At 37.3% G+C, this 11142-nt stretch overlaps 1 protein-coding gene across 3 annotated transcripts in view; it reads left to right on the top strand.

Annotated features, from left to right (window-relative positions):
- The first annotated feature begins 1038 nt into the window (after positions 1-1038).
- The window catches only part of LOC109054918 (KAT8 regulatory NSL complex subunit 1-like), a 67282-nt gene continuing 57178 nt past the window's right edge, over positions 1039-11142 (top strand). For 2 of the 3 annotated variants that reach the window (XR_006154236.1, XM_042720583.1), the window contains exon 1: positions 1626-2589. The gene's annotated coding sequence lies outside the window, so the exon portion shown is untranslated. Of the gene's footprint in view, positions 1175-1625; positions 2590-11142 lie in introns of those variants that run through there. The other variant, XM_042720584.1, reaches the window with a different exon arrangement.

Genomic DNA, 11142 nt, shown 5'->3' with positions numbered 1-11142 from the left:
GTGAATTCTGTACTCTGTCATTTAAAATAGACTTATTTGTGCTATTTCCGTATGGGCAAAATACTGCTTTTAACGTAAAATGTTGAATAAGATCTAGAAGAAAACAATGTTTTATTTTTCCTCTCATTCAGTGAGCGGTAGACATTAGGACAAAGTAATTTCATCCCGGAGATTGAAGTCAACAGGCCAGAAATTGTTTGGGTACAAAAAAATCTCTCCGTGTGTCAGAATTAACCTCCAGATAAAATTAAAACGACTCTAAAATTGACATGTTTTCCTGTAGTTACAGCTGAAAATGTCCGCTAAAAACTGACCCTTTGAATTCGTCTTGAAGATGTGAGTGCGGATGAAAGAAAGGCTGTAATACAGCAGAGACTATCAGCTGATGATGTTAGCATGCTAAACCTACAGTCAACGGGCCTAGGAGGAAATTAAATTCATATTAGACCGTATTTAAAGAACTTATCTAATTAACAGATAATGTAATATTCTTATATATAATATCCATAATTAGTTTTCTATACAAGTTTTTTATTACATTGGAATTGATTGTACGTGGTTGTGTTTCAAAACCTAGTTGGCTGCCTATTTAGACAGCATTTGGAACGCGCGCGTGCCGTCAGAAATGCTGTCTAGGTAGGCAGCGTGTGTACTTTTGAAACACAGTCCGTTACTCCATCATCTACTTTCGGAAGCGCAGTTGCTAAAGCGCCGTTTGTTTTGAATTTGACTTTTCTTGTTAGTCTTTTTCCCCCTTTCATTTATTTACATTTTAATGATCTGTAAAGCTTAACTTACTTACGTAAACACGTTTAAAATCTCTTTTTATTGTTTTCCCAAGATCTGATAGTGACAGACTAACGACATGTTTACAATAACGTTAGCTCTATCGTATGTAACGAATGTTTAGGTTTGATATTTAAACCTTAAAATATAAAGTTTAAACAATTTTGAGAGGGCTTAAAGTGTAAAACACCTGGTCAAAGTTAATTTATGTAATTCAGACTTAATATTTAAAAATGTATCTAAATGCTAACACTTTTTTTTCTCTTTTCTTTACAGACTGCAGGTTGAACCACTGTCTTGTTCGTTTCGGAGTTTACAAGCTACATTTGGATTCATAATGGAGGCTCCAGTGAACCATCAGATTAAACTGAACCCAGTCATTTCTAAGGTCTGACACTCTTTTAAGTCGTATGTGTATTTCCATCTGTTTTGATACATTCACATGTACTATTTTAGGGGAATGTACTTGCAGTATGCATACTTAATTATTAGAATAAACAGGCAAAAAAGGTCAGCTAAATAACAATTGCCTCTGAAAGGTAGTTTAAAAAGATTCCCTTTTTAAACAGCAGATGGTGCTGTCTTTTTGTTTATGAGGACCTCTAGAAACGGGAAGCTTAACTAGGTTTCATAACTTCTAACCTGTTATGATAAAAGCTCCCTTAGCCACAGAGTTTTAAGCTAGAAATGTATTCTGTTACCTTTTAATTTCTGCCACTTTTTGCCATTTTTTTTTTTTGTCTTTCTGCCTGATAACTACTAACGCTACAATTCTTGCAGTTTAGTTCAGTTTACATGCAGGGGCCAAGAACAACATCTATTTTAATGCGTAGCAACTCAGTGCAGTGTCATCTGATTTCTTTTGTGATTTTAGGTCATGCTGTACTTCATTTAGTATGATTTTCTCGAACACTTCCTGTCTCTTAGTCATTTTAGAGACCCTTGAGTTCCCTCTACTGGCACAGCACTTATTATAGAGCTTCTTTCTAGAAACATTCAACACCGGGGCAGGGCTCTAGGCACTATTTATTGTGTTCATTTCATCTTTATGTTACACTGTGTCATGCTATGCTATTTTGTTAAGGCTTAAACATTCATAACTATGGGCAAATTAATATTTTGACCAGTTTCGACTAATCATACGACCATTTCAAATAGAGTTTTTTGGTGCTAGAGTGCATTTTCGCCTGATTGTGGCGCCCCCTACTGTCCTGACGCATGATGACAGGAAGCCTAGCGCCTCTAGCGGCCGGTCGGAGCAGCGCGCCTCTCTCCCGCCACTGCGCCGCTCCGCTTTCATTCTGTTTGTCAGACTCGCGATCCGAGGGAGAGGAGCGAGCCGCCATTTTCCGAGCTCGTCGCTTCCCCCTCGAACGACAACAATAAAAAACGGACAAAAGCGGGGTTTTCTCAGCCGACATCGAGCACGAAGACCTTCCGGAGAAGGAGAGAAGGGACTGCGCTCCAAGAACGACCGGAAAAGGGATACATTTAACTGCTTTTTCGCGGCTTTTGTCGGGGGCGATTGAAAAACAGCCGACTGGGCTCCTATAGCTCGACTGCCCCCTTTTCTTTCGCCCATTTCGTGATTCCTAAACGCAGCCCGGAGGAGTGGGAGGAGGAAAAGGAGGGGGTTACCGAGCACCGGAGCGCGCGAGAGGCCCGGGATTTTTCCACCTGAACGTGCAACAGCGGAATCTGCATCTGGATAATTGCCTCTGCCTGTCAGTTATTACTGCTATATTTCTTAGGCTTGGGGATTTATTACACACATTTCCCCCGGAATCGGCTCCTCATCACGTGGTAGGTTCCTCCTTTTCTCTTTGTTAGTTTAAAACTCGCTAGCGTGAGGGAACGCGAGACGTTTTTAGCGCATTTAATGCACTTAAATCGACGCGCGGTGAAACGGTGCACGTCGAGGGCACGTTAACTCTACAAATGCGGACGCTTTTCGCTCTCCGTAGTTATTTTCCACCGTTTGTTCTGGTTAAACCCGTGAAGTAGGCGGCGTTGAAAGTCAGACCATCAAGGTTGCAAAATCAGCCCGACATATTTATATACGTGTCAATTTTACGAAAGCGCGTAGTTGGTCATCAAGCGCGAGACGAGTTCGTTCACGCTTTACATTGAGGAGGTTAAACGCATGCGGGGTGGGTGCGCAGTGTACGTCTGCTGCATCTAGATCAGTAGGCTTTCGTTTGTGCTGGTACGAATCGTATTGTCTCAGTTACTGGATGTTGTCCCAGGCCTATGCGTTACACGGATTTCCAGTAATACAGATTAATTATAACACAGTCAACGCGAGCTGGCCCTTTAAGACTCAACATTGGGGCTAAAAAAATATGAGAAGAAATGTTATTCTAATATTTTCTAAAGAAAATAAGTTACAAATTGATTTCCGGTATCTGTTCAGTACTAAATATATGCTTGTAACGTTATGTGCAAAAAAAATTATGCAATCGGGTGGTAAACAGTTACAACTTCAGCATTAAGTGTGGACACGGGGAGTTTTCCATAACTAGCTGCATTACATAATATTTGGTTGTTTTCCCCCCTTTTCCACCCCTTCTAGTTCTGTCCTCGCCCCGCCGAACCGGACTGACGTCGCGAAGGAATTCTTATTTAGAACTTGTTACGCTGCGCAACATTCGGCTGCGTCTCGAAACGTTCCTGATAACGTACAAAAATGCCGCTTAAGTAGGCACCACGCCAGCTTTTGGAACGTTGCCAGCGATTCTTCACGGCCTTAAGCGCGCCCTAACCCGTGTTTTCTGTATAATCTGGGGGTTTATTTATATTTAGCGCAGTATGTTGTGTGGTTGTGGACAGCAGAGGGCTTTATGTGTGATAGAACATTAACCTGCTCAACCTGTGGTTAGTGTAACGCGCTGTACTTTTCCATTATATAATGTGTTACGTTGCATATTTTTCGCAGCACTCACTTGATCTCAGGTCTCAAATATAACAGGTTCCGTTCCGCATGTGTACGTGATGTTTATGGTTTAAAGAGACATTCGTGATGTTTTGCTCCGGATTAATGACGTGATTTTATTGTTCTATGTGTTACGTGGCAAATTTGACTTTTGTACCCTGATCTGTTTAGCCCTTTATAGGACGTTCAGATACATTACACATTGTCTGTCCTACAAGACATCGACTGTTATTTATTAAACGGAGGCCTATTTGTTTCTCTGAAACCTTTTGTTTTTCCCCAGATGGGGTTAAAACATGGTTGAAACAAAGACTTGCTAGAACACCCCCCCCAACAGATAGATACTGTATTGATCCCTAATGGGAAATGCCATGTCTCTCTCTCTCTCTCTCTGTCTAGTGCTGTTTGTTTTCCGTTCACTCTCTGATCTCCTGGTTTTGAGGTCTTTTATGTTCTGTACTGGAACATCAATCTGTTTTACATGTTTTTTTCTCCATATTAAGCTTGCTTTCTTGTACAGAGCACATGTATTGAATTGTTAAGGTCTGTCTGTGGGATATTTTAAGAGTCTTTAGGGGTCCGCATATGATTATGACCTGTTGTGTACTTTCTTTTCATTCCATCCAGATTTATCATTGTCCTACATCCCCCTCCTCACAGGCTGAGCTGTTATGTAACACATCAATACCATTGACTAAGTGCCTTAATTTTTTTCAAGGCGGTGCAGTCATTTGGAAATTACAATTTTTTTTGTCAAATTTTTTTCCCATGTGATTTTAAGGGCAAGAAATGAGCTCTAGATAGAGCAATGCGACCTTAAAGTCATGTTGACACACTAGTATATTGTTTTTTAATTTGTCTGTTACTCTCTTGATGTGTATTTTGTGTGGGCAGCTGCAGATCTCAGCTGTTGAGCTGCATGGAATTGTTATTTTTGGCTCCCACGTTGTTGAAGGCTGTCAAAGTGAATTTTAAAGAGAATTTAAATATTTTTTTGAGGCATTTAAATCAATCTTTCTTAAATCCTGTTATGATCCATTTGAGTATTGATACCCATACTACTCTGTGTAATTCACAATCAATGTCAGTTTAAAGTATACATCAATGTCATCTACAGTTCCTGCTTTTTGTCTGACCTCCAAACCCCAAGGCCTGGTTTTATTTTAAACTTAAAAGGCTTAGCTCCTAACTTGTATCATTTAAGTGCAAAATTTGAACTCAGTTCTTTTTGGCAGGGGATTAGATTGGCAAGACTTTGCTCTCTGGGAGGTTAAAAATGAAAAGTGAAAGAAAGTGCAAGCTGCTGACAAACTGTCTGGAGACATCAAGCAAGTTCTGGAAAGTTCAAGGCCAGGGCTGGAGACATCCACCGGGCCATTTGCCTGGGAGCAGAGAGAGGAGTCAGTTAGATTGTGAGACAGGACCACCTGTTAAATGTGTTTGGGAAAAATAACCTGACACGGTGGCCTGCACCCAGAGATTTTTGTTGTTTAAGTCCAATCAACATGGATTCTGTTACAAGGGTGAGTGTGTCTGCTTTACAAACAACGGGCCTTTTTTGTGGGTGAAAGTTATTTGCTTTAAGTCTTTTTAAATTAAATGCTTTCTGATTTCAGTCTTTAAGGGCTTCTGTAAGTAAATTCACCCAGCTGGGAATACTTGAGTCATATGGAACAAATCAAAGACTTCAAGACTCCATGAGAACGTTGAGTTGGCCTTCTGTCTCTGAAGTCAAAGATTTTCTTTAGTGTTTTTTTTTTTTTTTCTTTCGTAGATTGGTCTTCTGAAGAGAATGATAGCACAGAATAATTACACTTTAAGGAACATGTGTCCACTACTGTTGTGTTTATCAAACCAGCTGTGTCAGTGATGTTAAAAGTTTTTAGCCAAGGTTAGTCCAAGCTTAGGGTTTAAAGTTCATTTACCTCCCACAAGGGTAGCTGACATGAATCAATTTCAGGGTGTTGAAATGTGTAGTGGTGTGATGTTGTATTCCATCTAAACTATTGTAAACAGCTTTTTGATTATATTTGAAGCTTTTATGAAATGAGATTATATGGAACATTTGATCTTTTACAATTTAGGTTTCACACCTTAAGTCCATTTTGCGTGCAATAGTGAATTCAGAATATGCATGTTTTCTTATCTTCATATCTGTTTTCATTAAAAAAAAAAAATACTATTTCTTTCAAATAGTTCATGGACATGAGATGTCAACTTTTCACAAATAAAGATGTTTTAATAAAGGCGCTCTCTCATACACGTCTATCTTTACACAGGCATAAAAGATAAGCTCTCATTCAAACACTTCCTCCTCAGGCCAGACGGTGAGAAATTTCCTCAAGACATTACATCCGCTCAAAATCATTTTTATTTAATTGAACATATTGATTATGTGTTTTGAGTTTTGAAATGAGTAAAGATGAGTTTTAATCACAGTTGAATGTGAATGATCAATGCCTAGATCATTTTGCAATGAAACATACTTGTTTTGTAAAAAAAAAAAAAAAAGAAGAACAAGGTTATCACTTACTTAGGCCTTTTAGCTGATATATTCAGTTGAGATATGCGTGTGCATCTATTCGTTCTTTCTCTCTCTCTCTCTCTATCTAGATATATATATCTATATATATATATATATATATATATATATATATATAATATATATATATATATATATATAGATATAGAGATAGATAGATAGATGATAGATAGAGAGATCGAGATCTATATATATATATATATACAACACATTATATATACATACATACATACATACATACATACATACAGAGAGAGAGAACAAATAGATGTCCTGTGAAAAACTGGTATAGGATTAATTAGTAAATACCTTACGTTTTCTCAGAAGCCAGCACTTTGGTGCTGAGATCAGTGTTGGTAGTGTTTTTGTGGCTTTAGGTAATTGTAATGACTGCACTGTGCTCAGGATAAAAAGTGTCCCCTGGGAAAATACAAGTCACTAGTTGATGACATTCTCGACCTGTCTAAGAATAGTCAGTGGTCTGTAAATGACTTTCCAAATGCAAATTCTTGGATTGTGTGAGAGATGGGCACCAGGGAAGATGTTCTTTCTCTCCACCACTTGGGAGTCATTGAAATGCATGTTTTTGACCTTCACACGTTTCACAGAGTGTGAGAGAGAGAGGGAGGTTATCACAGTCCACAAAGCAGGTCGTTTGAAAACTGCCTTTGTGATGGGTTCTAGATTGAGGGTCAAGATTAGAGCCTCAAAGATGAAAATGACTTAAAAGGACAAGCCAGTTTATTTGAATGTTTTCACTATTTTAATGAAAGTGCCTAAAATTAGGAACACCATTTTATGTACACCGTTTTCTTTATTCTTAGACACATTGTATTGAGCCTTTGTTTAAATTGTGTTTCATTCGTCTTCTGTATTAAGTGTTCCAAGACATCACAGTAGGGGTGGGCGATTTGAGCTAAAATTCATATCACAATACTTTACACTGTCCAGGCTATATCGATATTATATTGCGATATGACAAAAAAAAAAAAAAACACAGGCAGAATATTTTAACCTTATATAACTAGAAAAAGTGAGGGATTGGATGTAGACCTGAAAAGTTTTTATTTTTTATTTATTTTTTTTTTTTTATTGTGCCATTGTTTTTCTCAAACGTGCAACATGAGGTGGGCCTTTATGAATTAGATTAAATTAAATTAAATATTGTGTGTTTGAGTTGGCCAGTGGTTCCCAAACCTTTTCTGCCGGGCCCCCCTTTTGTAGAGAAAAATATTTAAGGCCCCCCACCCCCCTTCTTTTTTTTTTTTTTTTTTTTTTTTTTTTTTTTTGGAAAGTCTCTTATGCTCGCCAAGGCTACATTATTTATTAATTTATTAAATGTATTATTTATTACAGTAAACACTCTTATATTGTGAAATATTGTCCATTTAAATTATCTATTTGAATGTTTACATATAGGCTACTGTATTCCTGTGATCAAAGCTGAATTTTCAGCATCATTACTCCAGTCTTCAGTGTCACATGATCCTTCAGATATCATTCTAATATACTGATTTGCTGCTCAGTAACCATTTCTAATTATTATTATCAATGTTGTAAACATTTGTGGTGCTTAATATGTTTGAGGAAAATTCTCTTAGTTATGAATATTTGAAATTGTTCTTTGTGTCAGAGCACTGGAGTTCGTCAGAAATAATGAACAGGGCATCAGTTTACTGTCGTGTATTTGTTGTCGTGTCGCACCACAATCCACAGCAGGAGAACATCACTGGGTTCTATTTGCTTTTTGTCAAATTAATATTTTTGCGTTCAATTATTTTCTTATCAGGCAAGTGGCCACATAAGCGGGAAAATTACTAGTGTTTGGTCTTTATCAAAAAAATCTGCTGACTGTACACTATCCCTCAGTTTGGAAAACACTGGAGTAGGTGATTTGTGCTCTATTAGTTTGGTCTGTTACGATGCTCTACGTTCAGCCTCGACTTCGTCATTTGTGTTAAAATTTGCAAAGCATACCAAAATTGACAAATATAAATGCAAAATTTTAATTCATGAATATATAATGGTATCCACGGTATCACAAAATCCATATCATGGAGCAACATCATACTTCGATATTGGTATAGCGCCCACCCCTGCATCACAGGCTTCTAAATTTTTGTTTTTTTTTTATTACAATTTCATGTTAAATAGAGTTGGTATGAATTTTAGTCTGGTTCAGTTTTAGTCTGCTGATTTTTTTGCATTTTAGGTTTTTTAGCAGCGTGATTTTTTACTAGTTATGATTAAGTCATCAACATTTAAAGTAGGGCATGAGCCTAAAAAACTGTTTCTATCATAAACTGTTTCATACAAAACCTGAAATCAGTTTATACGTATTCATGCCTATTATTCTGTTTAGCTGGGGGTGTACCTAAAGATTTTTTTTTAGCAGTGATCAGATGGATGTTTTCAATGTGTGTTTATATTGTGGTGCCTTTTTGTTTATTTACATTTAACTAAACTGGAGATTAGGGCTGTGCAATTAATTGAAATACAGTAATTGAGATAAAACTATATTATTGCACCCCATTCTGCCCCTTTCGCAGCGGTGCTCTGTTCGTTCCTTTATAAAAGCCCATTTCATGTATAAAATCAGATTAAACCATGTAATGAGACTTTGGCACAAATGGGACAATGCTTGATTTATTTAAGCTGATTAGATTTAGGCCTATGTTTTTAAAAGTGTGAAAGAAACTTTTGCTTCCTCGGGAAAGATTACTGTGTCATCTTTTAGCACCCTAAACAGTCCAAATACACACAGAACATGCGGTGCTTCAGTGATTATTCACGTAAAGCCTTGTCAGTTATGTAATCAAATTAATGTACAACAGAAGTGTGAGGAATGAAAGATACTTTGTGGTAACAGTAACCTTGGATCCGTGCAGCTCTTAAAGTGACAGTGGGCTATATCTTGCTGACGACTGTGTGCTTCATATTAATCAAACAACAAAGACACATTCACAATCAATCGCTGCTCTCTTGGACTGAATGAGTTTTGTAGCTTTAATAAGAAACAAAGGAGAAGTCTTAACAGTGAAGACTAGTGCTGTTTTATTTTATATGAGGTTTATTCAATTTCTCTAGAACTGCTGTTACTGAATACTTTAGGACTGGTGTAAAAAAAAAAACAAAAAAAAAACTATATTATATCCCCCAAGACATCGACTGTTATTTATTACACGGAGGCCTTTTTGTTTCTTCTCTGAAACCTTTTTGTTTTTTTTTTCCAAAATGGGGTTAAAACATGGCTGAAACAAAGCTTGGCCGAAATTTGTATTATTTATTTATTATGTTTTTTAATCTATTGAGGTCCTTAAGAGCCTTTTTTTTTTTTGTTTTTTTTTTTTTTTACTGGTATTGTATCCCTTTGCCTTGTGTTATTACAGTGTAATGTATTTTCAATAATTTTGGAGTTTTTTTTTTTTTTTTTTTGTTTTTTTTTGTAAACGTTAGTTTGCTCTGGTATTCGGCTGTGGGTATGTGAGAATTGTGAAAATTTTGTTGACGTTTCCAAACATGGTAGATGGTTATAGCAACCTTATTTACAGAAAATATATGTTTGAGACATATAACTATCTTTAAAAATGTTTTCATATAAAGCTTTGGGTCATATTGCCCACTAATAAACAACTTAATCGGTGATTACGAATATTGACCAAAAACAAGCGTGATTCTGATTTTTCATAATCAGCAGCCCTAGTAGTGATAAACCCAAGTCTTTTAAATCGCATTATAAGCAGTTTGTATAATGTGTTTTTTTTAGCAATAAACAGATTTTTGAAAAGGTTTATCCGTGGTTGGTTTGTGTAAACATGCTGATTGTCCTGGTTTTTAACGAATCCATTCGTTGTTGTTTAATAACCAAAAAAAAAAAAAGGGTGTGGGCCGGTGCGCCCGGGCCCTGGCGCAGGGCGCGGCGGCGGCCGCGAGGCAGTGGCTGCGCTCCCGAGCCTCTCGCGCAGCGCGGAGCGAGTCCGAAAACGGCGGCGCCTGCGAGTTCTGTATCCTGCCCGGGTCTCTGCGCCCGATAGCGGTCCGGAAAGCCGCAGACTGGCCGGCGAGGCCCGAGGGGGCGGCGTCCTCCTCCACACTGCGGCGGCACAGAAAAGTGTCACTGTTCTCACAAAGCAGGTCGTTGAAAACTGCCTTATGTTATGGGGTGGGTAATTCTAGATTAGTGAAGGGGTCAGATTATAAGCCATCACAGAGTTAAAAGGTGCGTTAACGGAACAACCAGTTTTATTTGAAGGTGTTTCACTATTTTAATGAAAGTTCCTAAAATTAGAACACACCATTTTATGTACAGCCGTTTTTTTCTTTATTCTTAGACACATTGGATTGACCTTTGTTTAATTGTGTTTCATTCGCTTCTGTAGTAAGTGGCCAAGACATTCACGTAGAGGTGGGCGTTTGATGCTTAAATTCATATCACAATACTTTCCACTGTCCCGGCTATATCTATAGTATAGTGCGATATGACAAAAAAAAAAACACGGCAGAATATTTTAAACCTTTAACTAGAAAAAGTGAGGGATGGATGTAGACCTGAAAGGTTTTTTTTTTTTTTTTTTTGTTTTTGTTTTTTTTTTATTTTTTTACATTGTGCCATTCTTTTTTCTCAAACGTGCAACATGAGGGCCTTTATGAATTAGAGTTAAAATTAAATGAATTGTTTTAAATATTGTGTTTTTGAGTTGGCCAGTGGTTCCTAAACCTTTTCTGAATTGTTTTAAATATTGTGTTTTTGAGTTGGCCAGTGGTTCCTAAAGTTTTTTTTTTTTTTTTTTTTTTTTGGAAAGTCTCTTATGCTCGCCAAGGCTACATTATTTATTAATTTATTAAATGTATTATTTATTACAGTAAACAACTCTTATATTGT

The sequence above is a fragment of the Cyprinus carpio genome, chromosome B3 (assembly GCF_018340385.1).
Source record: "Cyprinus carpio isolate SPL01 chromosome B3, ASM1834038v1, whole genome shotgun sequence".
Taxonomy (NCBI): domain Eukaryota; kingdom Metazoa; phylum Chordata; class Actinopteri; order Cypriniformes; family Cyprinidae; genus Cyprinus; species Cyprinus carpio.
The sequence above is the reverse complement of the archived record's forward strand: the minus strand, read 5'-3'. Positions and strand labels throughout refer to the sequence as shown.